Raw genomic sequence first — 27,705 nt, 5'->3', positions numbered from 1 at the left:
TGTTCCACTAGCCCATTTATAAACTTTTTTCAACACACATGTGGCCATCTTATTTTGTTTCTCTTGAAAATTGTATGGTCTTTCATTTACTTATATTGAGGTTAATGTACCTGACACATGCCTATTCTGCAAGTTTAATGTAATTTTGTATGCACTTGTGCTCCTTCTTATTAATGAGACCTTCTATTTGGTGTCATCATATATTTTTAAATTGTACTTGTGATCTGTGAAGCTAAACTGATTCTATAAATGATGAACACCAGTAGGACCAGTATCAATCATTGTGGAGAACCACTTCCAATCATTTACCCAAACTGAGCAATTGCCTTTAACTCTGGTGCTTTCTTTGCTTTCAACTTCTTGACTCCAGCTCAATATGGTCTGACCTTAATAATCAGTCTACCTTGCAATATTCTATTGAATGCTATTTGAAAATCCAAATGTATTATGCCTACTACATTATCTTATCCTACTAATCTTTTATTTCTTAAAAGAGTTCATTGAGACTGTTCAGGCATGACCTTCCTCTTTTAAATCAGTGCTATCTACTGTTTAGTATATTTTCAGTTTTGAAATATGTTTCTATTTTGATGATGGATTCCATTATCTTTCCTACCACTGACATGAAACCAATTGATCTATTTCTTTGTAATCTTGGAGTCTGAATCATGAGGAAAGACTGGAGAGATAGAATACGCAGCTTTGAAAAGAATTGTCCAATGATTATGAAGAGTTGTGTACAATTTTTAAGTATTTCTAAAATGTTAACTGAAAATATCACCTTAAATTAAGCTGTGAATGTAGCACCAGGAGACACAATTTCTAACTAGCAAATGGCAATTTTACATTTGTTATGCAATGAAGTTTTCTTCATACAAAAGTTGATCAATAAACATGAGGAATAGTCAAACAAAACAATGAAGGCACAATCTCTGGAATTGTATAATAAAACGTTGGAAGTGATTGGCACCCAATTCCCTGTCTTAATGTTTCACCTCAACTTAAGGAAATACCTCTCCTTCACTGTTGCTAGGCCACAATCTTAAAACTCCCTTTCTGACACTCATTTCTGATGACGGGCTTATGCTGAAAATCGACTCTCCTGCTCCTCGGATGTTGCCTGACTGCTGTGCTTTTCCAGCACCACATTCTTCATCGCTGTGGGATATCTACACTGTATTCACTCTAGTTTTTTGAGAAAGTGGATTCCCATTACCTTTCAGTGGCAAATCAATGCTGACCCAGCCAGTGACACTCACATCACATGAATACATTTTCAGAAAGTTTATTTTGGGATCTAGGATTGAATAAGCTTGGGGTTGAGATGACTCAAAAGCTGAATCAATTGAGTTGGAAAGATTGTGAGATTGCATGTGATGCAGGTATGTGTAGGGAGTGATGCAACTACCTGCTGTGAATGCAGTACATTTGCTGTATTGATGAGAATCACAGAATCATAGACTCATACAGGAAGAAAATGAGGACTGCAGATGCTGGAGATCAGAGTCAGGAGTGTGGTGCTGGTAAAGCACAGCATCTGAGGAGGTTAAGCAGCATCTGAGGAGCAGGCAAATTGACATTTTGGGCATAAGCCCTTCATTTGACCAGCTGTGCTTTTCCAGCACCACACTCTCGACACTCATATAGCACAGCAAATGTCCTTTGGCTCATTGAGTCTTTACCGCTAACACTATGTTAAAGTTACACAATTCCCACTTTCCAGCACTAGGCCCATTGGATTGAATATTATAAGATTTCAAGTGCTCATCCAAATACTTTTTGAAGGTTGTGATGTTTCAAGCCTCAACTACTTTCTGGACATCCATTACCCTCTGGGTAAAATAAAGTTTCCTCAATTCTCGTCTACACGTCCTGCCTTCCACCTTAACAAATGCCACTGGAGACCTACCTCCAGTCACACAGACAAATTTCTATCACCACCCCCTTTATCCGATCACTAAGCTAATTTTGAATCCAACTTGCCAAATTACCCTGTTGCCCACAAGCCTTCACCTTCATTATCAGTCTCCCATGTGGTACCTTGTCAAAGGTCCCACTGACTAATTAAAGTTAAGGCTGATTTTTTTTAATTTCACATATCATTTGCCCATTGATTCATGTTTAATTTATATGGATTCTGATTCATTTTAAAGTAAATGAAACAAGAAGTGATAATGCCATTAGTTGGAGGAATAATTCAGGAATTCTGATTATTTTTGGTTATGGGACCCCCTTGGGACAGTAACAGATGAATTTCAAACAATTGTGTATCTCATTAACATTATTGACAGAATTGTTTTCTCTCTTTCATTTTATTAATTGGTGTTGGACAAAGTTAGTTAAAGACAGTACTTGAAATGACATGTATTGATTTTGCCGTTCATGCTTTGCATAAATTGAAACAATGACATACCTTTCAAATCAACATATCTTTAATCCACTTCAGTGACAAATAACTATTTTACACTGACATTCTCCAGTGTAATTTTAACGACTGCTGCAAATCTTTTAGAAAGTTACATATATGAATAACTTAATGATACCAAATATTAATTACATTTATGTGTATTGAACAGTCATATTAGCTCCTTTGAAGTAATCAGTTAAAGGGTTTATTCATGAACGTGTACAGGGAAATCTATGCAATGATGATGGTATGATAACATCATGCTGAAACAATTCTAAAGAGCGGAGCAGCAGTTCAACTCTGTGCTTAGCCAGAATATACACAGATAATACACAAAAAAAGGTCTTCAGGCTCCAGTAACATTCTTTTCACAGAATAGTGCACCCTAAACATCTTCAAAGATCCCACACATTAGCAACAGAGAAGTAGGCCAATAAACATTTATACAGTCACACTATTCTTTGCTGTAAAGTTAACACATCCAAATCACTCTGCCTTTTTTTTATTTCATGAACCACAGAAACAGCAGTGTGCATCTATTAAGATGCTCAGTTGTTCAAAAGCAACAGAAATGTATAATAATTTTCTTAGCAAGGTGCTTTTTATTCAGAAGTGCCTTGCTCTTGTCAAACTGACAGTTAATCGCTATTAAATATTTAAAAAAAATATATGGTGATGTTAAAGCTGTTGATGTTAAATTGGTTATTCATCATATGTCATCATGTGCAAGTGGAGCTTAAATTATGGGATATGCAAATGCTTTGTCCAAGATCAGGAAGAAATTAATGCTTGCTCAACAACAGACAGCAGATCAGAATAAATAGCAACTTTCTGAATTTCTACACAAAGTTCCAGATTTTAGTGTTCAGCTTCATTGAAATGTCAATTCCTAATGATGGAGGATTTCCTGATCTGGGATAATCTATTCCGTAAATCATATGACTTTTCACCCCAGTCTTCATGATGTGCATCTATATTGGAATTTTCTAGAAACATCATTTGAAAATGTTGCAGGGAGGTTAATGTGGATAGCTTAGGCATGTAGCTAACAATCACCAGTTGTCTTGTCTAAAATCACTGGAAATTTTTGTGGTAGAATGTCCTGTGTACATGTGAGCTATTTACCTAATCGAGATATAATTGATCTTGCCATGCTAAAGTACAATTCATATAAAATTCCTGATCAAATGCTGGTTCACAACATTTTGAAAATTGCACCCAGAAATCTAGGTCAATCTGACCCAGAAACAATTTGCATTTGTGAGAACTATTCATGCTAGCGTTATCCTTTGTGCCTTGATAGCCATTTTCTTGCCTTTCATAGAGTCATAGAGTCATAGAATGTACAGCATAGAAACAGACCCTTCAGTCCAACCCGTCCATGCTGACTAGATATCCCAACCCAAACTAGTCCCACCTACCAGCACCTGGCCCATATCCCTCCAAACCCTTCCTATTCATATACCCATCCCAAATGCCTCTTAAATGTTGCAATTGTACCAGCCTCCACCACATCCTCTGGCAGCTCATCCCATACATGTACCACCCTCTGTGTGAATAATTTGTCCCTGAGGTCTCTTTTATATCTTTCCCCTCTCACCCTAAACCTATGCCCTCTCATTCTGGACGCCCCAACCCCAGGGAAAAGACTTTGTCTACTTACCCTATCCATGCCCCTCATAATTTTGTAAACCTCTATAAGGTCACTTCTTAGCCTCCGATGCTCCAGGGAAAACAGTCCCAGCCTGTTCAGCCTCTCCCTGTAGCTCAGATCCACCAACCCTGGCAACATCCTTGTAAATCTTTTCTGAATCCTTTCAAGTTTCACAACATCTTTCCAATAGGAAGGAGACCAGAATTGCAATATTCCAACAGTGGCCTAACCAATGTCCTGTACAGCCGCAACATGACCTCCCCTCTCCTGTACTCAACACTCTGACCAATAAAAGAAAGCATACCAAACGCCTTCTTCACTATCCTATCTACCTGCGACTCCACTTTCAAGGAGCTATGAACCTGAACTCCAAGGTCTCTTTGTTCAGCAACACTCCCTAAGACCTTACATTTAAGTGTATAAGTCCTGCTTTCCCAAAATGCAGCACTTCGCATTTATCTGAATTAAACTCCATCTGCTACTTCTCAGCCCATTGGCCCATCTGGTCCAGATCCTATTGTAATCTGAGGTAATCCTCTTCGCTGTCCACTACACCTCCAACTTTGGTGTCATTTGCAAACTTACGAACTTTCATCAAACAAACTTTTATTTTCCTGACTTAATTCAAGTGGACATTATAGTGGAGGAGGAGGAATGGGAGGACAGAATCAAAAGATTAAAAAAAGGCCAAAGGAGCAAATAACCTTTAAAACAGTATCAATCCACATGACATAGCTACCGATGTCAACATGGCTGACGTGTGTGGAAATATTCGAGAAATTGGCTGTGATGTAAATTCAATAGTTTGATAAAATGTTCACATTGCTGTAATGTTTCTAGATGAGTGATACTAAGTGGAAATAGCTGTGAGGCTTTTAGTCAGCTGGCTCAGTCGGTTGGACAACTAGTTTGTGATGAAGAATGATTCCAACAGTTTGGGTCGAGTTCCTTAACCAGCTAAGGACTGGGTGAGATCCTGTTTGGAGGATTGGTGCAGACTCAATAGATTGAATTACCTTTTTCCCTACCATAGGGATTCCATGTGGAAGGTCAATCATTTCAGCTCCAGGACATCTCTGGAGATTTCCTCACAGTCCTGTCCTTGACCCAACTTTCCTCAGGTCCTCCATCAATAACTTTCTCTTCATAATAAGATCAAAAATGGGAAATTAAATAATGCATACACAATGTTTAGTGTCATTTGCATTTCTTCGAATATTGAAGTCGTCCATGTCCAATTGAAGGAACAACTGAACAATATTCCTTTTGAGCTGACAAATCACTTGATCTAAGTACCAAACAATGGCCATCTCAAACAAGAGAGAATCTAACTGTTCGCCCCTGATATTCCATGGCATTACCATCAGTGATAACCCCCACTATCCACTGACCAGAAACTGAATTGAACTAGTCATATAAATTCAATAGCTATAAGAGCAGGCCAGAGGCTAGGAATCTTGCAGTGAGTAACTCACTGCTTGATGACTCAAAGCTTGTCTACCGTATACATGGAAAAAGTCAGGAATGCAATGGATTCTCCCCATGTGTATGAATGAAAGCAATTCCAACAACAAGGAAGTTGACACCTTCCAGAAAGAATCAGCCTCCTTGATTGGCACTATATCCTCAAACATCCACTTCCTCCACCACTAGCACTCATTAGGAGCATTGGGTACCATCTGCAAGATTACTGCAGAATTTTTCTATGGTTCCTTCAACTCCAGCTTTTAAACCTATTACCATTACCATCTATCAGGAAAAGAACAGCAGATACATGTGAATACAGCCACCTGCAAGTTTTCCTCCAAGCCACTCACCATTCTGATTTGCAAATATTTCACTGTTTCTTCAGTGTTGCTGGATCAAAATCTAATTTCCTCCCTCATGGCATTAGGGGCTATCAATAGTTAATAGACTGCAGCAATTCAAGAATATAGCTCACCACCATCTTCTGAAGGGCAAGGAGGGATGGGCAACAAATGCCCACTCGTACAGCACTTCAGAGAACATTTCCGGGATACCCGCACCAACCAACCCTACCGCCCCGTGGCCAAACACTTCTACTCCCCCTCCCACTCCGCCAAGGACATTCAGGTCCTGGGTCTCCTCTATCACCACTCCCTAACCATCCAAAGCCTGGAGGAAGGATGACTCATCTTTTGCTTCGGGACATTCCAACCCCATGGCATTAATGTGGATTTCACCAGTTTCCTCATTTCCCCTCCCCCCACATTATCCCAATTCCAAACTTTCAACTCAGCACCGCCCTCCTGACCTGTCCTACCTGTCCATCGTCCTTCCCACCTATCTGCTCCACCCTCCTCTCTAACAAATTGCCATTAATCCCACCTTCATCTACCTATCACACTCGCTGCTACCTTCTTCCCAGCCTCACATGCCCCACCCCCCCCACCCCGCCCAATTTATCTCCCCACTTCCTTGGCTCACAGCCTCATTCCTGATGAAGGGCTTTTGCCTGAAATGTCGACTCTCCTGCTCCTCAGATGCTGCCTGACTTGTGGTTCTTTTCCAGCACCACACACCCGACTCTAATCTCCAACATCTGCAGTCCTCACTTTCACCTAACAATTACCCACATCCCATTCATGATTTTTTTTGTAAAGCAGTTAATGTTTGTTTTCGATGTTTCTGTCTAAATTGGCCTTGGCTTTTGGAGGTCATTCACTTCCCCTAGCTCAGTCAGCCTAATGGCTAGCATGTGATACAGTATGACACTAACAGCATGTGTTTCTTGCCAGCTTTGAGAGTTCACAAAGGCTCACTGTCCCACCGGTTGATGCTGGATAATGACCTCAATGAATATCATAGGTTGTCATTATGCAATGGAGAAAGACACATCTGCTCCTTTTGTGGACTATGGTTTATTACTCAGCTCCCTGTCTATTTTTCTATTAAAGATAGAAATTGATTTTCATCCTCCTAAACTCTATCAAGTACAGACCAGGTTTCCTCAACTACTCCCTTTCTGACAAACCTTTCATTCCCGGGATCATTCTTGCATAATTCCTTTGAAACCACTCCAAGGCCAAGACATACAGCACTCAAAAGTGCTCATAATATTCCAAATGCATCTTGTCAGAGCCTTACCCAGCCTCCTGTTCTTGTATTTTAACTCCCTTGAAATGAATGCTAGCATTGAATTTACCTTCCTAACTGCCAATGGAACTTGCACAATAACCTCAAGAGAATCCTACAATTTGTACTTCAGATTTCTGAAGCCTTTCTCCGTTTTTAAAATAGTCTACACTCCTATTCTTCCCGCCAAAGCACCTAACCTCACACTGTTCCACATTATGTTCCATCTAACACTTCTTTGCCCACTCTGCGAGTCTGTCCAAGTCCTTCTACAGCCTCCCTGCTTTCTCAACACTACTTGTCCACCCACTGATCTTTTGTCATCTGCAAACTTAGCAACAATGCCTTCAGTTCCTTTGTCCAGATCATTAGTGTGTAGTATGAATAGTTGTGATCCCAACATTGACCCCTGTGAAAATCCACGAGTCATCAGCTGCTATCCTGAAAATGACCCCTTTATCTTAAGTCTCTGCATTCTGCCAGTCAGCCAATCCTCCATCCATGCCAGTACCTCACTCTTAACCTGATCCAATCAAGGAGCCCTGGCTGCCATATCAAAAGAGTGACTGTCAGGGATATTGACCCTCTGGTGCCTGACTCTGAATGAGGCAGTGCTATAATCAAAGACTGTTCATGTGTAAATAAAGGGCGACTTGGATACCAGCCTCTGTGGAGTTATTTCAAAAATGAAATTAAGCATCTGCAGTCATCCTGGGCAAAATTGAAAAAAAAAGATATTGAGAATTAAGGAGAAAGGAAAGTTTGAATGTCAGCAACAGGACTGGGCTGGGTATCCATGAAGAGGTGGAAGTGGACTTAAGAAATATAGAAGAAAGTTTCCCTAAAGATGTTTCATGCAGTGAAGGAGGAGGTGGTGATGTCCAATAGTCCTGTACGGACCAGGTACCATCAGAAGACAGATAATAATCTGAGCACACTAACAATGTAATGAATATAGCCTGCTCTTAAAAGGACAAAAATCAAAATAGTGCAGAGTTCTCTTTACTTAATTCCATTCAATATTTATTCTCTGATTCATTTTCCAAGCGTTCCATCTTGCTTCAGGTTGTATTGATGCTTCAGGTAGCTTTTTAGTTGCACCTGGCAAGTGGAAATTGATTATATTCATCTGGGAACTTGAGATATGTGGATAAGTTACGGATACATTCAAACAGGATATGATGTCTTACCCCAGTATAATACCCAGTGGATAATCATTTACCATTTTCTTGAATTTCTGTTGTTCAGGCAGACAAATTTTTAAAATGTCCAGTTTTCATTTTAACTTTTTGTTGGATGATTAGAAGTACAACATTTCTCACAGAAACTTGCCTTGATATTTTAAATTGAATAGACTGAATACTTTGAGGATGATCAGTCATACTGGCAAATTGTTCAATGATTTGGGAATGCTGGTTGTCCTCAGCTGTCTGCTCATCTTACATACTCAGCTTCTTCAGAGACTTCTTGTTGACAGTCATTGGAGGACGGAACAAGATCTTATAAACTCCTGATAGGAAATGTTCCATTTCCTCAAACTCACACTACCCATCAAACTCAATTTAAATCTATCCATATTTTGACAGTAACACAGTGATTGATGGTCCCTTTCCTACCACTCATCCTCTAATCAAGTCCTTTATTTATGAGTCAGGGCAGGCAGAGGCTGGTTCCTTCATTTACAATGCCTACAGAAACCACATAGTAGCCTATCTTAATTATATCTCTTGAATGCTAAGACCCTGAGCTGCAAATTACACAAATTGAGTAATGCTGCATACTTAGGAATATTGGATTTATTTTTAAGTAGTTTAGGGTTCTCCTAACTTTTAACAGTGGAAATTAAAGATGGGGATAAGAATTATTGTGAAGAAAGTAAAGGAAGAAGTAACTGACAATATCAGGTGCAGTAAGCAGGGTAAAGAGGAGTGTAAAACTAACAACCCTGTGAATAGCAACATCTGGGTGGCATGGTGGCTCACTGTTAGCACTGCTGTCTCATAGCACCAGAATCTCTGTTTGATTCTAACGTTGGGTCACTGTCTGTGTGGAGCTTGCACATTCTTGCTGTACCTGCACAGGTTTCCTCCGGCAGCTCCAGTTTCCTCCCATAGTCCAAAGATGTGCAGGTTAGATGGATTAGCCATGGTAAATATGGGGATAGGGTAGGGGGTTGGGTCTGGTTAGGATGCCCTTTTGAGAGTTGGTATGGACTTGATGGGCTGACATTGGACAGATTCTATGACTCATTGGAGTAACATGTTGGAAATAAAGCTCTTCTATTCCTGAAGTCATCACGAATATTAAAATAAATGCACAAAATTCCCCAACTTACCTGAGTGTTAGACCAGTTTGGTAGAAAACATAGACCAAATTTCTGTACTTAATGAGAATTACTATTTATTGCAAGTTATTAGACTTTAGCTACAGGTAAGCAGTTACAAGCTATTGGCATTTAACACTACACATTAAAACTCTTGCCCTGTTGAAAGCTCTTACACACAGATGTACAGACAGGGGAAAACACATCTATAAAATGAAACAAATTGGAAAGGCAGCTCAATAGTCTTTGTTCATATATTCTGTTGAGTCAGTTACTGCTGATTCTAATTTTTTTTTTGGCTTCTGTTTTCTGAATGCTTTCACCGGCTTGCACAAGACACAATGTGGCTGGTTTAATTCTAAAATGTCTTTGATTTATTAATTAAAAGTCATAGCTTACAACAAGTGCTGAAAGAAATATTAACTCTTTTCATTCCTGGTTAAAGTGAGATTTGATTGCAGCAAACAGATGGACTACTTCTGTGCTGGTCAAAATCAAATCCGTTCTCTCTATCCTGTTCCCTGCTGTTCAATTATGCAACAACCAATCTGTGGCTCTTTGCATGCAAAATGCTCTTGTTATCAATAACTTATCACTGGTTCATAAACCAATCATCTTCTTGTCACTGTATGCATTTGTGCGACACAACCTCTTGGCTCCTATTTATCTGCAACCACTTCAATTTCTGTTTTTTTTTCTTTCAAACAGTTATTTACAGCACCTACCATTAGTGTCAGGTTGCTTGCTTTTCAAAATATGTAGTCAAAACAGTATTTTAAACTTGTTTTAAAACATTCCTTTCTCATTTTAGTCCACAATAATAAAAAAGTACACAAAATGAAGACATGTCCTTTACAGAATATATCCTTAATGTTGTCACTCCTCCTGCTTGAAACTGCACCCTACAGTGGATTTTCAACATATTTCTTCCATAGAGAATAGGAGGTCTAAGTTGCCTCGCATTCTACAATGACAGCTTCTTGAAGCAGATGCTGTTTGGGCTTCTGATACAAGAAATTGAGTGACAGTCTTCTGAAACCTTTAGGGATTATTATCATGGTTAAATAGTATGGGCAGCAGGAGCTAAAGTGGTGTAATTCAGCAACTGTAGACAAATTAAAACAAAAGTTTCTTTTTAATTCATTTGTGGGATGTGAGCATTGCTGGCTGGCCAGCATTTATTGTTCATCTCTAGTTGCCTCTGAGAAGGTGGTGGTGAGCTGCCTTCTTGAACTACTGCAGTTCACCTTCTGTAGGTTGACTCACAATGCCATAAGGGAGGGAATTCCAAGGTTTTAACCCAGGAACAGTAAAGGAACAGTGATATATTTCTAAGTCAGGATGGTGCTTGACTTGGAAGGGAACATGTAGGTGGTCGAGTTCCCATGTATCTGCTGCCCTTGTCCTTCTAGATGGAAGAGGCCATGTGTTTGAAAGGTGTAGTCTGAGGGTCTTTGGTAAATTTAGTGAATCTTTAGTTGAGAGTCATACAGTAGTACAAATTTAACCAGAGAATTGGAGAGCAATATTCTTCATGTGTTAGCTCTTTTACTTGACAAATTTTTCTGAAAAAAAAATGTTTTGTGGAAAGTGTAATGCTGAAGCCACTTGCTGATATTGAGTAAACTGATAGAAATTTTTGTATCAGAATATGTGCAGTGAAAATCAAAGTTGCTGTTCAATCTAAATTGCCCTGCTGCTCCATAAACTTCAGAACACCAGTATCTTACCAAGGGATTCAGCATTCAGAAACGATAGCATGAAGTAACAACACTTGCCATTTGTTAAGCACTAAATGTGATATTGCAGAATGTCTATTCAAATGTAAGGGAACAATTTTCCTAGTCAGAACACTAAAATTTACATTTCAGGTGCGGAGTCTTAATTCTTCAGATTGTTGTAGATGGTATTAGAAAAAACAAAAATACAAAACATTATAAAGTTTTAAATTGTGGTCTGATTTATATCTCTTGACAGCCTTTTCTTTCACTCTTTATTTTACTTTCTACTCAAGCTGACATTGAATTAAAATAGGCTGCAAGGCTAATCCAGTAAAAATATAGTGACTTGGATGGCATGGAAAAATCCAAAGGGAAAACAACAAGGGTTACAATATGCTTTGAGGGTAAACTTGCAAGTAATGTGAAGACAGACAACAAGAATTTCTTTAAATATAGTGAAGTGAAAAGAGAAGCCAAAGTGAACGGAGGAAATAAGGCTGAGGGAATAATTATAAGTAACCAGGAAATGGCAAAGGAGTTGAATAAATACTTTCCATCAGTCTTCATGGTATTAATAGCATATCAACATACTAAATAATTAAGAAGCAAAGGGCGAGAGGGAATAGATGCAAGAACTTTCACTAGAGAAAGTGTGCTGGAGAAACTAATGGGGTGAAATATCAATAAAACCACTGGACCCAATTTGGATGCATTCCAGGATATTAAAAGAAGTAGCTACTGAGATGATGGGTGAACTAGTAGTCATCTTCCAAGGATCTTCAGATTCTGGAAAAGTGCCAGAAGATTGGAAAATTGCCAATATAACACCATTATTCAAAAAGAGGAGACAAGAAAAGGCAATTAGGCTAGTTAGCTTAATATTCAATATTGGGAAAGTGTAAGAGTTTATTATGCAGAATGTCACTGCAGAGCATTTGGAAGTAATCCATCAAGCAGAGTCAGCATGAAGAGGAAATAATGCCTGACACATTTATTAGAACTCTTTGAGGAGATAACAAGTAGGATAGATAAAGGGGAAGAAGTGGATAGAATATATTCGGTTTTCCTGGTGAGACCCAAATAAGGGGACAACGACCTTGTGGTATTATCACTAGACTAATAATCCAAAGACTCAGGTAATGTACTGGGGACCCGGTTTGACTCCCATCACAGGCAATGTTGATATTGTAATTCAATTTGAGAAAACAAACTAAAGAGTCTAGTGATGATTATGAAAATGTTGTCAATTATTGGAAAAATCCATCTGCTTCACTAATGTCCTTTAGGGAAAGAACCTGCTATCCTTACTTGGTCTGGCCTACATGTCATTCCAAACCCATGCGATTCCATATCCTCTCCCTATAACTCAAATCCACCAGGCCTGGCATAATCCTGGTAAATAGAAAATAGGCCATTGAACATTACAGCATAGTTCAGGCCCTTCGGCCTTTGATGTTGCATCGACCTGTGGAACCAATCTGAAGCCCATCTATCCTACATTATTCCATTTTCATCCATATGCTTATCCAATGACCATGTAAATGCCCTTAAAGTTGGCAAGCCCATTACTATAATAGGCAGTGTGTTCCATGCCTCTACTACACTCTGAGTAAAGAAAACACTTTTGATATCTGTCCAATATCTATCACTCCTCAATTAAAAGCTATGTACCCTTGTGCTAGCCATCACGATCCAAAGAAAAAGGCTCTCACTGTCCATCCTATCTAACCCTCTGATTATCTTGGATGTCTCAATTAAATCACCTCTCAACCTTCTTCTCTCCAATGAAAACATTGGGTAAGTACAGCAATTACTACAGTAATGGACTTCCGCGCAGACATTGAAACTGACAATGTCTGCACTGAAAGTGACAACAACTGCACCTCAAGTCCCTCAGCCTTTCCTCATAAGAACTTCCTTCCATACCAGCCAACATCCTAGTCAATTGCCTCTGAACCCTTTCCAAGACTTCCACATCCTTCCTATAATGCAGTGACGAGAACTGTATGCAATGTTCCACGTGCTGCTGCACCAGAGATTTGTGCAGCTCCAGCATGACCTCATGGCTCCAAAACTCAATCCCTAATAAAAGTGAACAAACCATATGCCTTCTTAACAACCCTGTCAACCTGGCTGGCAACTGTTGTGGGGAAAATTAGCAGTCTCCGAGTCAGAGTCGGGGTTCAATGACAGAGTTTATTACACAAGGAAATACCGGAGCTCCGGGGAAAGAGAGAGAGAGACCAACAGCACAGTGGTCAGCTGTGAGTCTTCTCTCCACCCAGAGCACATGTCAAGATACATTTATACATTTTGTGATATAATAGGACAGTGATGAGGTTATTGTTGCTGTAACATAGTTTGTTTGTTGTAAACATTGCAGAATCACTGATAGTTTTGATGGAGTCATGGTCAGTTCCAGTACAGCCTTTGTTAATTTCAGTGCAGTTGTTGTCACTTTCAGTGCAGACATTGTCAGTTTCAATGTCTGCGCGGAAGTCCATTACTGTAGTAATTGCTGTACTTACCCCCAGCTGGTAAGTATCGAACAAGTATGTCCATATGGCAGAGCTGACATGGGTGTCATTGCACTGACCACACATGAATTGTCTGCCTGCTGTCACATTCAAGCATGTCTGCTTGCTGCAAGTGTGGGTAAACTGTCCCCTGCTGATATGTGTACTGTGTCAGGACGCATTAATCATTTTTGGGAACCAGGGCATAAACGCATCCCCATCCCTGCCCTGTTAAACAGATTGGGTAATTACTGGGTTTTAAATGCGTTTTCACTGACCTCGGCTGGGGTCCCAGCCCCATGGGCTGGTGGTCCTGCCCAGCTGCATACATCTACCCTGGAGTCCCCATTTGTATTTTCCTATCTGCTCTTTATATGGCACTCCCAAGGTGTCTACTGTATACAGGTCATGAGGGGTCCACGCTGGGGTGGTCACAAAGAGACCAGATAGTTCGGTTCCCATGTAAACTTAGGTGGGTTTAATAGAAGAGTTTATCTTCAAATCCTGACATGCCCCCAACAGTCACGACACTTAAACACAGTAAAATACATTACAGGTAAATACATTTTTGCAGTTAAATAAAGTTATCAGTCAAAGTCTTTGTTTTCACCAGGAGGTGCAGTCATGCTTCTGTCTGGTTTGTTCTGTTGTGTTTTTGGTACCCCCGCACCCACCCTCACCACCCCCCCCCACCTCCCCCAGGATGACCGTCTTTTCCGCCATTCCTGTCTGCACCCGGGAAATGGTCAATGACATTAGTTTGGTCACAGGAGTCTTTAAACGGTTAGTCCAGTGCTTCCATGTGCCTTTTCCTTTAATATCTATGCAGGCACAGATGTCCCCACTTATTACCATGTTGTATGGCCCATTCCATTTTGGGATAAAGCCTGGTTTATCGGGCAGTGCTCACACTAGGACACAGCTTTCTGCTGCTGGGACCTCAGGGAAGATTTTGAGTTTCCCTACCTTGTCCTTTTTGCCCTGTTTGTCAATTACAGATTTCCACATCCCTTTTAATTGGGCACTTAATATTCTACCTCATACCGCCGAATTTTGTCTTTTAGTGGACACACATCGGTGCCACCTGTGATTATTGTCTCTGGCAATTGGATTGCTCGCTCGGTCATTAATTCATATGGTGTTAGCCTGGTTGCCTGATTCATGGTGGCTCTTAATTTCAGCTTCTTTTGGCTGTTCATTGGCACGCTATAGTGCCTGAATTCTTAACTGGTGTCTGATCGGGCCTCCCCCCCGCAGTGGTGAACCCTCTTCTATCCCATGCCACCATGTAGGCATGGACTGCACTGAAGGCATATTGACTGTCTATATATATATATATATATATATTCACGATATTTCCTTTTACTCGTTCCAGTGTGCTTTAGTGAGTGCTACCAGTTCTGCTACCTGTGCAGACTGACTTCCATCAATCCTTCCAGCAGAACTGTTTCTAACTTATCATTTACCAAAGCCCATTCTGCTCAGGGTGACCCTGTTATTTATTTTCGTGACCCATCCATGAAGAGGGTCTACTCGGCTGTGTCTCAGAGGGGTATCTTTTAATCTACCTCTATCTTCATCCCCATCTATATCCCCACAATTGTGTGATTCCCCTGTGTCTGGAATTCCCTCAGCTGGGTTTTCTTCCATATCCCTATCTATTACCATGGACTGACTTGGGGGGGAAAAGAACTGTCTCCCACTTTGCCCTTCTCATATTGGAAATGGCCCTCAGTTTCCCTGTGTTTAGCATGTCTACAAGGGAGGGTTTAGTGTGGAGGATGCCGAGAGTGTGTTGCTGGAAAAGCGCATCAGGTCAGGTTGCATCCGAGGAGCAGGAGAATCGACATTTTGGGCCAGACCCCTTCATCAGGAGGCTCCTGATGAAGGGGTCCGGCCTGAGATGTCGATTCTGCTGCTCCTTGGATGCAACCTGACCTGCTGCGCTTTTCCGGCAACACACTCTTGATTCTGATCCCCAGCATCTGAAGACCTCACTTTCCTCTTAGTGTGGAGGATGACATTCCTTGTCATTACTATGGGCTCACTTAGGCTAATGACCCAAGCAGCACAGTCTAAGTCTGCTATGTACCTGGGCAACTGGGTGACTACTCGTGCATCTGTAGTTGTGTAGTACCCAATGGGCCTTGTCCTGCTACCGTAGTCTTGGGTGACAAGTGTGGTGTAAAATCCTCCCTCATTATTACAGTGGATGTGAAAGTTCTTGTTGGGATCTGGCAACCCTAGTTTGGGGGCTGATATGAATTGAGGTTTAAGCTGACTGTATGCCTCCTCCTGTTGTGGCCCCAGGTTACAGGTTCCAAGGCGACTTGCCTCCTATAATTAATCTTGGCTGGAAAATGAGAATCCTTCAGAAATGAGATAATGAGAATCCAGAGAAAGTATATTGCTGCCAGGGTGAAACGAAAGGCTGGTAGGTATAGGGAATGCTGGATGACTAAAGAAATTAAGGGTTTGGTTAAGAAAAAGAAGGAAGCATATGTCAAGTACAGACAGGATAGTTTGAGTGAATCCTTAGAAGAGTGTAAAGAAAGTAGGAGTATACTTAATAGGGAAATCAGGAGGGTAAAACGGGAACATGAGATAGCTTTGGCAAATAGAATTAAGGAGAATCCAAAGAGTTTTTACAAATTCATTAAGGACAAAAGGGTAACTAGGGAGAGAATAGGGCCCCTCAAAGACCAGCAAGGAGACCTTTGTGTGGAGCCACAGAAAATGGGGGAGATAATAAATAAGTATTTTGCATCAGTATTTACTGTGGAAAAGAATATGGAAGATAAGGACTGTAGGGACAAAGATGGTGACATCTTGCAAAATGTTCATATTACAGAGGGAGAAATGCTGGATGTCTTGAAACACATAAAACTGGATAAATCCCCAGGACCTGATCAGGTGTACCCTAGAAGTCTGTGGGAAGCTAGGGAAGTGATTGCTGGGCCTCTTGCTGAGGTATTTGTATCATCGATAATCACAGATGGTGCTGGAAGACTGGAGGTTGGCAAACATGGTGCCACTGTTTAAGAAGGGTGGTAAGGACAAGTCAGGGAACTATAGACCAGTGAGCCTGACGTCAGTAGTGTGCACATTGTTTGGAGGGAATCCTGAGGGACAGGATGTACATGTATTTGGTAGGGCAAGGACTGATCAGGGATAATCAACACGGCTTTGTGTGTGGGAAATCATGTCTCACAAACTTGATTGAGGTTTTTGTAGAAGTACCAAAGAAGATTGATGTGGGCAGAGCAGTAGATGTGATCTATATGGCCTCCAGTAAGGCGTTCGACAAGGTTCCCCATGGGAGACTGATAGCAAGGTTAGATCTCATGGAATACAGGGAGAACTAGCCATTTGGATACAGAACTGGCTCAAAGGTAGAAGACAAAGGGTGGTGGTGGAGGGTTGTTTTTCAGACTGGAGGCCTGTGACCAGTGGAGTGCCACAAGGATCGGTGCTGGGTCATCTCCTTTTTGTCATTTACATAAATGATTTGGATGCGAGCATAAGAGGTGCAGTTAGTAAGTTTGCAGATGACACCAAAATTGGAGGTGTAGTGGGCAGCAAAGAGGGTTACCTCAGATTACAACAGGATCTGGACTAGATGGGCCAATAGGCTGAGAAGTGGCCGATGGAGTTTATTCAGATCAATACGAGGTGCTGCAATTTGGGAAAGCAAATCTTAGCAGGACTTATACACTTAATGGTAAGTTCCTAGGGAGTGTTGCTGAACAAAGAGACCTTGGAGTGCAGGTTCATAGCTCCTTGAAAGTGGAGTTGCAGGTAGATAGGATAGTGAAGAAGGCATTTGGTATGCTTTCCTTTATTAGTCAGAGTATCGAGTACAGGAGTTGGGAAATCATGTTGCGGCTGTACAGGACATTGGTTAGGCCACTGTTGGAATATTGCGTGCAATTCTGGTCTCCTTCCCATCGGAAAGATGTTGTGAAACTTGAAAGGGTTCAGAAAAGACTTACAAGGATGTTGCCAGGGTTGGAGGATTTGAGATATAGGGAGAGGCTGAACAGGCTGGGGCTGTTTTCCCTGGAGCGTCGGAGGCTGAGGGGTGACCTTATAGAGGTTTACAAAATTATGAGGGGCATGGATAGAGTAAATAGGCAAAGTCTTTTCCCTGGGGTTGGGGATTCCAGAACTAGAGGGCATAGGTTTAGGAGAGGGGAAAGATCTAAAAGAGACCTACGGGGCAACGTTTTCACACTGAGGGTAGTACGTGTATGGATGAGCTGCCAGAGGAAGTGGTGGAGGCTGGTACAATTGCAACATTTAAGAGGCATTTGGATGGGTATATGAATAGGAAGAGTTTGGAGGGATATGGGCTGGGTGCTGGGGAGTGGGACTAGATTGGGTTGAGATATCTGGTCGGCATGGACGGGTTGGACCAAAGGATCTGTTTCCATGCTGTACATCTCTATGACTCTATGACTCTCTGACTCTGGATCAGCTCAGCCAGTTTTGCGAACTCGAGTATAAATCTCTGACTGTCGTTGAACAGCCCCAAGACCTTTCTGACCCCTCTGACAGTGGCAGGTCGTGGCATCTGTTAGCTTGCCTTCTTGCAGTCATTGGGCATTTGTTTGATTCCCTGGGATATGAGGTGTCCGAGCTATAAGACTTATGTTTTGCCAATTTGTGCCTTTGTGGTGCTAAATTTTAACCCTGTGGTTGCCAATTCCTATAATACGAGACATCAAGCTTCCTGGTGTCCTGACTCAGTCTCTGAGGCAATTAGAATATCATCTACATATTGGAGGGCAGTGCTACCCACTGGTAAATCAAATCTCTTCAGAATGTCACTCATCACCCTGTGAAAAACAGTGGGGCTGTTGTGAAACCCTTGTGGCAGGCGAGTCCACGTATACTGCCTGTCCCTTACTGTAAGAGCGAATTTATTTTGAGACTTAGGATATAACGGGATAGACCAGAATCCTTTGGCTATGTTTAAAACAGGAAAAATCTTGTGTTCAGAGGCCAAGTCGTTTAAAGTCTGGAGGGGTCTGCTACAATGGGGTGCAAGTTGGGGGTGACCTTTGTCGTCCTGTATAATCAATGGTGACCCTGTAACTCCCATCAGGCTTTATTACTGGCTACATCCAGGGGTTAGTTGTATGTGTGGTTACTTTCAGGATTCCCTGTTTCACTTGTCCTCTCACTATCTCCACCAACTGCTTTTTCTGCTTTGGGTTTCATTGGGTATTGCTGGTGGGGCTTATGCTCCTGTCGGGGAACCCTTATTGGGTCTATGTTAACTAGACCTGTACCTAACTTTGTTTCTGTCCATGCTGTCTCTACCGCTGGGACTTCTCTACCCTCCAAGCCACCACTACTAGTCGGTACCTACCAGTTGGCTGGGAATGCTGGCTCAATAGGGTGTGCTCTCTACCGGGACTCCTCTACCCTCCCGGTCACCTCTACTGACCAAGCGCCGCCAAATAGGCCCAGAAACCTACCTCTAGCCCGGTGTGCTCTCTACCGGTGCAACTCCTTACCCTCCCGGCCATTGCCACTATTCAAGTTCTGTCGTTCTACTACGGACTGACAGGGTATCATGGTTAATCACAGTGTCCATGCTCCCCCACTTGGTAACATGCGCTCCATTGAGGTTTGGCTCTTTTATCCCTGACATACCGGCAGAAAGCTTTAGTGTTTTCCTTGATCTTACCTGCCAACAACTTATCATGCCCCCTCCTGGCTCTTCTTAGCTCTCTTTTTAGGTCTTACATGGCGAACTTGTAACTCTCAAGCACCCTAACTGAGCCTTTAAGTCTCATCCTAACATAATCCTTCTTCTTCATCTTGACAAGAGATTCAACACCTTTAGTAAACCATGGATCCCTCGCTTGACCACTTCCTCCCCGCTTGACAGGTACATACTTATCAAGGACAAGTAGTAGCTGTTCCTTGAATAAGCTCCACATTTCAATTGTGCCTAACCCATGCAGTTTCCTTTCTTATCCTGTGCATCCTAAATCTTGCCTAATCGCATCATAATTGCCTTTCCCCAGCAATAACTCTTGCCCTGCATTATATACTTATCCCTTTCCATCACTGAAGTAAACATAAGTGAATTGTGATCACTATCACCAAAGTGCTCACCTACCTCCAAATTTAACACGTGGCCGGGTTCATTACCCAGTACCAAATACAATGTGGCCTCGCCCCTAGTTGGCTTGTCTACATACTGTTTCAGGAAACCATCCTGCACAATTTGGACAAAAATTGACCCATCTAAAATGCCCAAACTATAGTATTTCCAGTCAGTATTTGGAAAGTTAACGTCCCCCATAACAACTGCCCTATCACTCTCGCTCCTCCAGAATTATCATTGCTAACCTTTCCTCAACATCTCTGAAACTATTCAGAGACCTATCGAAGACTTCCCACAAGGTGACTTCTCCTTTCCTGTTTTTTACCTCAGCCCATACAACCCCAATAGACAAGTGCTCAAATGTCCTTTCTATTACCGTAATACTGTTCCTGACTAACAATGCCACACCTGTCCGTCTTTTACCATCTTTAACATCGAAATCCCAGAACCGAAAACAACCATTCCTGTCACTGTTCTATCCATGTCTCCGAAATGGCCACAACATTGACGTCCTAAGTACCAGCCCATGCTGCAAGTTCACCCACCTTATTCCAGATCCTCCTGGCTTGAGGTAGACACACTTCAAATCACCTTCCTGCTTGCCGGTGAACTCTTGCAACCTTGAAACCATATTTCTGACCTCACTACACTCAACCTCCTGGACAGTGGAACTACAATTTAGGTTCCCATCTCCCTGCTGAATTAATTTAAAGTCTCCCGAAGAGCATTAGAAAACTCCCCCCACCTAAGATACCCCTCTGGTTCACATGTAAACCATCCTGTTTGTAGAGGTCCCACCTCACCCGGAATGAGCCTAGATTATCCAGATATCCAAAACCCTCCTTCCTGCACCATCCCTGTAGCCACCTGTTCAATTCCTCTCTTTCCCTATTCCTCGCCTCACTAGCACATGGCACGAGCAACAAACCAGAGATAACAACTCTGTTTGTTCTTGCACTAAGCTTCTTTGATAAATCTTTTTGAATCCTCTCCAATTTAATAATATCCTTCCTATATCAGGGTGACCAGAACTGTACACAGTACTCTAATAGTGGCCTGACCAACACCTCGTACAACCTCATCATGACATCCCAACTACTGTACTCAATGGCCTGACCAATGAAGGCAAGCATGCTTAACCACTTGTGGCACAACTTTCAAAGAAATATGTACCTGAACCTCTCGGTCTCTCTGTTCAACAACACTACCCTGTTCACTGTATAAGTTCTGCCCTTGTTTGCTTTAGCAAAGTGCAATATTTTGCATTGATCCAAATTAAATTCCATCAGTCCATTCACCCAATTGAACAAAAACCCTTTATAATCTTAGATAACCTTTTTCACTTTCGACTATGCCACCAATTTTGGTGTCATCCCCAAATGTACTAACCATGCCTCCTAAATTCTCATGCCAATTCATGTGTAAACATGACAAACAAAATGTTTGGAGTGGAAGGTGGTGATAGATGGGGTAATAGAAGGATCAGTGCTTGGGCCACAGCTATATGTCAATAATTGGGATGAAAAAAATCAAATGTCTTCTTAAGACAAAAACCAGATGGGAGTGTGAATTGTGAAGACGATATTGAGACTACAGGGGGATTGAGACAAATTGAGTGGATAAATGGATGGCAAATGTAATATAACATGAATAAGTAGGAAAAACAGAATGACACGGTACTATTTAAATGGTGGTAGATTGGGAAATGTTTGTTGTACAAAGGGACCTGGGTCTTCTCATACACAGGTCACTGAATCTAGCATGCAGGTGCGGCAAACAGTTAAAAAAGCAAATGGTATATTGGGTTTCAGCTCAAAAAGGTTTGAGTACAGGAGCAAAGCGCTCTTACTGCAGGTGAATAGAGTCTTGCTGAGACCATGCCCTGGAGTACTGTGTTCAGTTTTGGTGTCTTTACATAACAAATATATACACTTGCCACAGAAAGAGTGCAGCAAAAATTCATCAGACTGATCCCTAGGATAATAGGTTTGTTGTATGAGGAGAGATTAGGCTGACTGGAGTTACTGGAGTCGATTTACTGGAGTTTAGAAGAATGAGAGGGGATTTCACTGAAATGGGTAAACTTTGATGGGAGGACAGTCTGGAAGGGAAGCCAATGTATCTTCTCCAGTTCGGTGGTCGAGAACAAAGTGTCATGATTTAGGATTTTCAATCGGCCATTTTGGACTGAGAGCAGGGAAGTCTTCACTCAGAGGGTTATGAACCTGTAGAATTCTCTACACACAGGACTAGTGGAGGCAAAGATACTGAATGTATTTAAGAAAAAAAAGTAGATTTCTAGAGGCCAAATGTATCAAGATGTATGGGGAGAGAGCAGGACAGTAGCATTGATATAGAGGATTTGCCATAATATTATTGTATGAAGGGGCGGGCCCAAAGAACTGAGGGGCCTGTTCGTATTTTCTGTTTCTCTTTCATTTTTACAACAAAATTCATGTTGCTTGATTTTACCAGAAATCAACTAGCTATAAATTTCAGGGAGTTTCATGGAAGATTTCTCTCCCTGGCCTCTAGAGACCTGTAGCACAGAATTCTCCATTGCTCATCTTACCAGCTGGAGAATTGTAGTCGAAAGATTTTGATGTGATGTCAGTGCAATGACAGAGTTAGAGTGAATGCTAACCCTGAGTGTGAGATAGTACTTAGCCTTGGAGACTGCAGAATATTATGGACTTTCTTTCTCCCTTACTGGGCATTCCTTTTCATTTTGGACTCAGAAGTGACCCAAGCTGCAAATTCTATCCAGGCTGGACAGGTTTAATGGCATGGCTGCTTTGGTGTTCTGCATGGAAAGAGACCAGCATGCTCTCCAACACCCCATCCACATCCGAGTCTGTGAAACATTGAGCCAACTTGCATTCCTTCTGGCCATCCCTTTAGTGATTGGGAACAAACCGCGCAATGTGGGTGGCGGTTCTTGATGTGCAATCTCTGAGGTGATGTGTAGTGGTCTTTAAATATAGTGCAGAATCTTGTAAGCAGCAAGTCTTGACGGAAGGGTGAGCAATTGCTCCTCTCTGGCGCCGTGATTCTCCCAGTATTGTACACAGCAGTTTGGTTGTGGAATTAATCAAGTTAAAAAGTGAAAGATTCCATGAGAAAATCTGCCCCAGGCCATAGTGGACCAGATGTCAAAAAACTTGTTCTTCACCAGATATGCAAATGGAAATGTTGAGCCCTGAGTGCCTTGTTAAATCTCATCTTCTGTTTAGCCGCAGTTATGTTTTCAGATGTATTCTGCCAGTTCTGCTTTAATTACTTTGGCGTAAATTTTGTATTTTAAATTATCTCAGACATGGCTTTTAGTTCTCTGTAATCTCCTGGGTATCATTATCAGTCAGGGTAAGTTGAAAAATTTCCAATAGCATGCCGAGGGCACTGATCAAAAATCTTCATGTTAATTACAATAGTTTCTGTGCCTGTGTTTCTCAGTCTGCCTTTAAACGTCTGTACAAATGCATGACATGGACCTGGAAATTTGATTATGTTCAAAAATGGACAGATTAATTTTTGGGTGTGTGCTTTACACATTTGATCATGTGCTATCAGATAGCATTTGTAGCAGATTTATTAAAATGATTAATGTGTACAGTCTGCCCCATTGTGCTGGTCAGCAGCTGTGTGGCATGTTCGGGGGATGTACACTTGAGCATTTCTGATGTCACTTAAAGACAGACAGTACCTATTAAACAAGAAATGTTGTTTAGCACGGAAACATCCCAGTTTGAAGAAGGCAGTAGGAAGATGTCCAAATAAGGCACTCAGATTGCCTAATGTTATGTTGAAGTCCCAAGTCTAGTTATGGAAAACAGCTAGAAGTCTTGCTTCCCCTCCCACTTCCAGGGATAGAGTGTTCTCCAAGTAATACCTTCATCATGAGTAGTGGAAGGTCGATGACCAATATCAAGAGCTGTGCTCACAACACATAGCTGCAATTCTGGAAGGAATCCAGTGGCCTCAGAGCAATCAAGACAAGAACAATGATCGAATTCTTCACTATACTTCTGTAGTATTTTCTCAGATGATCACTGCTGACACCTTGTGATATTTGCCACCTCTAATAGCACTGCAGAAGGGTTCTTTGAGGTAGTTCATTCTCACCAATCTTGCTTTGTCTTTTCTTCATCTTAGCCCATCAAGTGAAAAATGTTGGCAGACACACCACTGTAGATTATCTCTAGAAGAGGCACTGTTCTTTGATAACATGGTGCATTTCATGAAAGAAACATTTGGATAGCCATAATTACGAGGACCTTGGCAAGTTGTTATAGGCATATCTCCTCCTTCTGAAAGCTTGAGTAGAATTCCTCATCTCCAACACAGCTGTCTCCTATCAGAGCTGGAAGCTCTTAGGTGACAATGCTGAGACTTCAAAGATGTCAGCTTTCTGGATGATTCAACATGAGTCCTAATCCTATCCCACTGTCTTTAACAACAGCCATCTTGTGGTGCCAATTAAGATCTGGCATGTGGTAAAATTGCAGTCAGATTTCGGCAAATGTAGGCTCAGTACTCACTTTCCAATCCAATGTCAGAATCTGAGGCCTGAGGTAAAACTCAGCCTACACACTTTGTTCTTTCTTCACAACTGCTGGCAGTCCTGGTGGATAGTTCCTGCAATGTTGATGTTTATTGCACTCATATAACACCTTTAAAACACTGCAGGATTCCGTAGGGCATTTCATAGGATCATTACCAGACAGAAGTTGACACTGGGCCACAGTTGGTGAGCAAAGTCTTGGTCAACATGTAGATTGTAAAGAGATTGTCTTCTAAGAAGAAAAAGATACAGTGGAATAAATGTTTAGGAAGGGAATGTCCCACTTCAATGTCTAGGTGTGGCCTAGTTGAGTGCAGGCAGGATAAGCTCAAGTTTAAAACATGTGGAATGTGACTGTCTGGTCATAAGACATTAAATAAGACATTGGTTATTGGAACAACTGCTTGTGACGACTTTAGAAAATTGTGAACTGGTGATTAGGAAATCGGCCAGTTCAAAAACAGTTTTGAATACACCTCAGTCATCTGAAAGTAATGTTTATGGACATCTGGTAATATTTAAAAGTTGCAATATACTACAATATTCTATATGCACAAAAGACAGAGGCTTCTTAATTACTTAGCAATTTTATACTGGAGCTCTAACTTTGGAAATTATGATAATATCATTGGCAAAATGCCAAGTGACCAATCACCTTCCAGAAGCTATTTCTGAAACAGCAAGCATGATAGGAATGCAGATATTCTTAAAAACCTTCTTTGCATCATTCTGGGCTGAATATTACCAACCTAGTAAAGTGCCAGTTTCTCCGCATTTCATGGAAGGTTTCAGTCCATGAAGCCTAATGTTTTCTTCTGCTATTGTCCCGAACAAACCTCACTGACTATCTACAACGCCCCAATAGCATCCCTCTCATCTACCACTCATCACAGTCACTGTCCAGACATTGCAAAGTACATCATGCCCTCCACCATTCGTGCCATATTTGAAAGACCATTGTGTACCCAAAGAAAGTCCAGGCAGTTTAGAATGGCTCTGCACAATTAATGACATTTACCACAGATGGGGCTGAGAAAGGGAAATTGTCCCCCTCTTTATGAAGAGAGAGGTACTGGTGGATGGGGTTGTGCAGAGGTTGAAAGTCCACATGCCCAGGAACAGTAGAGGAGGCCACATCATCAGGCCATGCCAGCCTGGTCTGAGGCTACCACCTGGATCAGTGTTATCTCAAAAGACTGAAGGGAATACCTTTTCTCCCAGTCCTGGAGAAAATAGCCTAAAAAAGGCAGAACATCTCAGGGCAGATGGTGGTGTGCCCATCATTTGACTCTTCACCCCGACAAGGAGAGGATTCTGACTCTGAACACTCCAAGCAACTGCCTGATCATGCATAATACCCCTGAATTGATATCAGAGGTTGCCCTTCACTTGCTGCACTGCCCTTGAACGAAAGATGTGTATCTTGACATGAATGAGAACTACACTCCTTTGACTTCAGGACATGACATTTGATTGGAGCATTTACAGTATGAATGTACACAAGCAGCTAGCACATGACCCTGTTATGGGGTTGACATAGTATGGTGCCACATAACAGTATGTCCATCCCCTTGACTGATCACAGCTGGCAACCATGACAGACATGGTTTTGTGTCTGAACATCCAAATAGACCCAAAGTAATTGAACACGAGGAGAACATGTGAGCAACCTGATCCAATCATGAGCTGGTTGCTTATCCCTGTGTGCACAGTGCCCTTGCAGCAGCATTATGAGTATACCTGCTGGTGCACATCTAACTGCAACATTGAAGCAAAATATACATACTGTAAGTGAATCAGAAACATGCCATGATGGCAGGGAGAGGCTGGCATGTGTCAGCTGCCAGCATTCACAGATATGGGATGCAGGCAGTCACTGCCACAGAGCATGTCCTGACATGTTTTGCCGGGTGTCCAGAATTGAGATTCAGAGGAGCGAGCAATGAGTTGGATTTGCCAGGTACCCACTTTGACATTCACATTAGAAATTCTCGGCACTTTGTTTTTACTGATGCATCGCAGAATAAGAAACTGCATATTAATGAGGAAACATTGTGTAGTAATGAGAGTCATAATGAACGATAATCCTTGTTAATAGGCCTCCTGCAGATCACTGACAAGAATCTTGTCTCGACATCTGGAACTCTGTTGGAAAATTCAACTCGATGCTCTTTACATCAAGACAGGCCTTGCTCAACTTCTCACATGATTGTCCCAGATTTTTCACCATAGCCCTCGTTGTCAGATGAAGGTAAGATTGGCACATCGGTTTGTAGAATGATGAAAAATATCTACAAGCTCAGATACATTGCCATCCTTTCTATACTGGGACATAGGTTGTACAATTATTTGAACAATTTTTTAAAAGAAAGGTATAAAAATGCTATCCATTGCAAAGCACGCAGTCTTCAGGAGATTAAAACAAAACAAGTTCAAATGACAACCAGTTCACCATTTTGAAATGCATTGTCTAAAATAATCTTAGAACCAGATTCAAAACCAACTTGCAAAAGGGAATTGTTTAAATACTGGAAAATAAATAATTTGTTGGGCTATGGGGAAAGAGCAGAAAGGTGGAATTAATTGAATATCACTTTCAGAGGCATAATGGACGAAATGGCCAACATTTGTGCTGCAATCTTTCCATAATTCTGTGATTCTACATATGCAAATATTGCTAAGTTCTGATTGATACTTTGTCAAACACATAACACAACAATAGTATATCACAATTTCACTCCCTCAGCCCTATCCCTTTCATAGCACATCATCCCTGCAGTAAACATTATGCGCTCCATATAACTAATGGGAATGCAAGAACAAATACCAAAACAGAAATATTCCTTGTCAAATTTGAATACTTTGGCACTTGGCAAGCAGTTATAAATTTTGACAATAGGGTTGAAAAGTTGTGCTGATCCATAACACCATTAAATATGGATTTGAACTTTTTTTTACATAAAATCTTCATTAATATATTGAAGCAACATCTTTCAATTGGGATTCAAGGAAACCAAAGATTAATTAAACATTTGCCAAAACACAGATGTCAAATGCTAGACACTGTGCACATTGGGGCCAATTATAACCTGTCACAATTTAGGTTAACTGCAGAAAAATGAGGAAGATTTATTTACCCAAGTTAATGACAATTGATTTTGCAAGGACCTGCCAAGAGGTGAATATTAAACACCAACTGCCATGGAAACTGCTTGGGGTATAGGTCAGACATTTTCTGAGCAGGCTTACTAATGATGAGATGCCAACCTGGTAAAACTACATTACAGGACTACAGGCTTACCAAAT

At 41.4% G+C, this 27,705-nt stretch overlaps 1 long non-coding RNA gene across 2 annotated transcripts in view; it reads left to right on the top strand.

Annotated features, from left to right (window-relative positions):
* LOC122556919 (uncharacterized) overlaps positions 1 to 27,705 on the top strand; it is a 244,429-nt gene that overhangs the window by 205,137 nt on the left and 11,587 nt on the right. For both annotated transcript variants that reach the window (XR_015759752.1, XR_015759753.1), the window contains exon 4: positions 26,498 to 26,650. This is a non-coding gene — a long non-coding RNA (uncharacterized LOC122556919). The remainder of the gene's footprint in view (positions 1 to 26,497; positions 26,651 to 27,705) is intronic.

This window comes from Chiloscyllium plagiosum, unplaced genomic scaffold (genome assembly GCF_037043375.1).
Source record: "Chiloscyllium plagiosum isolate Xiang-an unplaced genomic scaffold, Cpla_swu_hap1 HiC_scaffold_16, whole genome shotgun sequence".
NCBI lineage: Eukaryota > Metazoa > Chordata > Chondrichthyes > Orectolobiformes > Hemiscylliidae > Chiloscyllium > Chiloscyllium plagiosum.
This window is presented reverse-complemented; position numbering and strand designations above follow the sequence as displayed.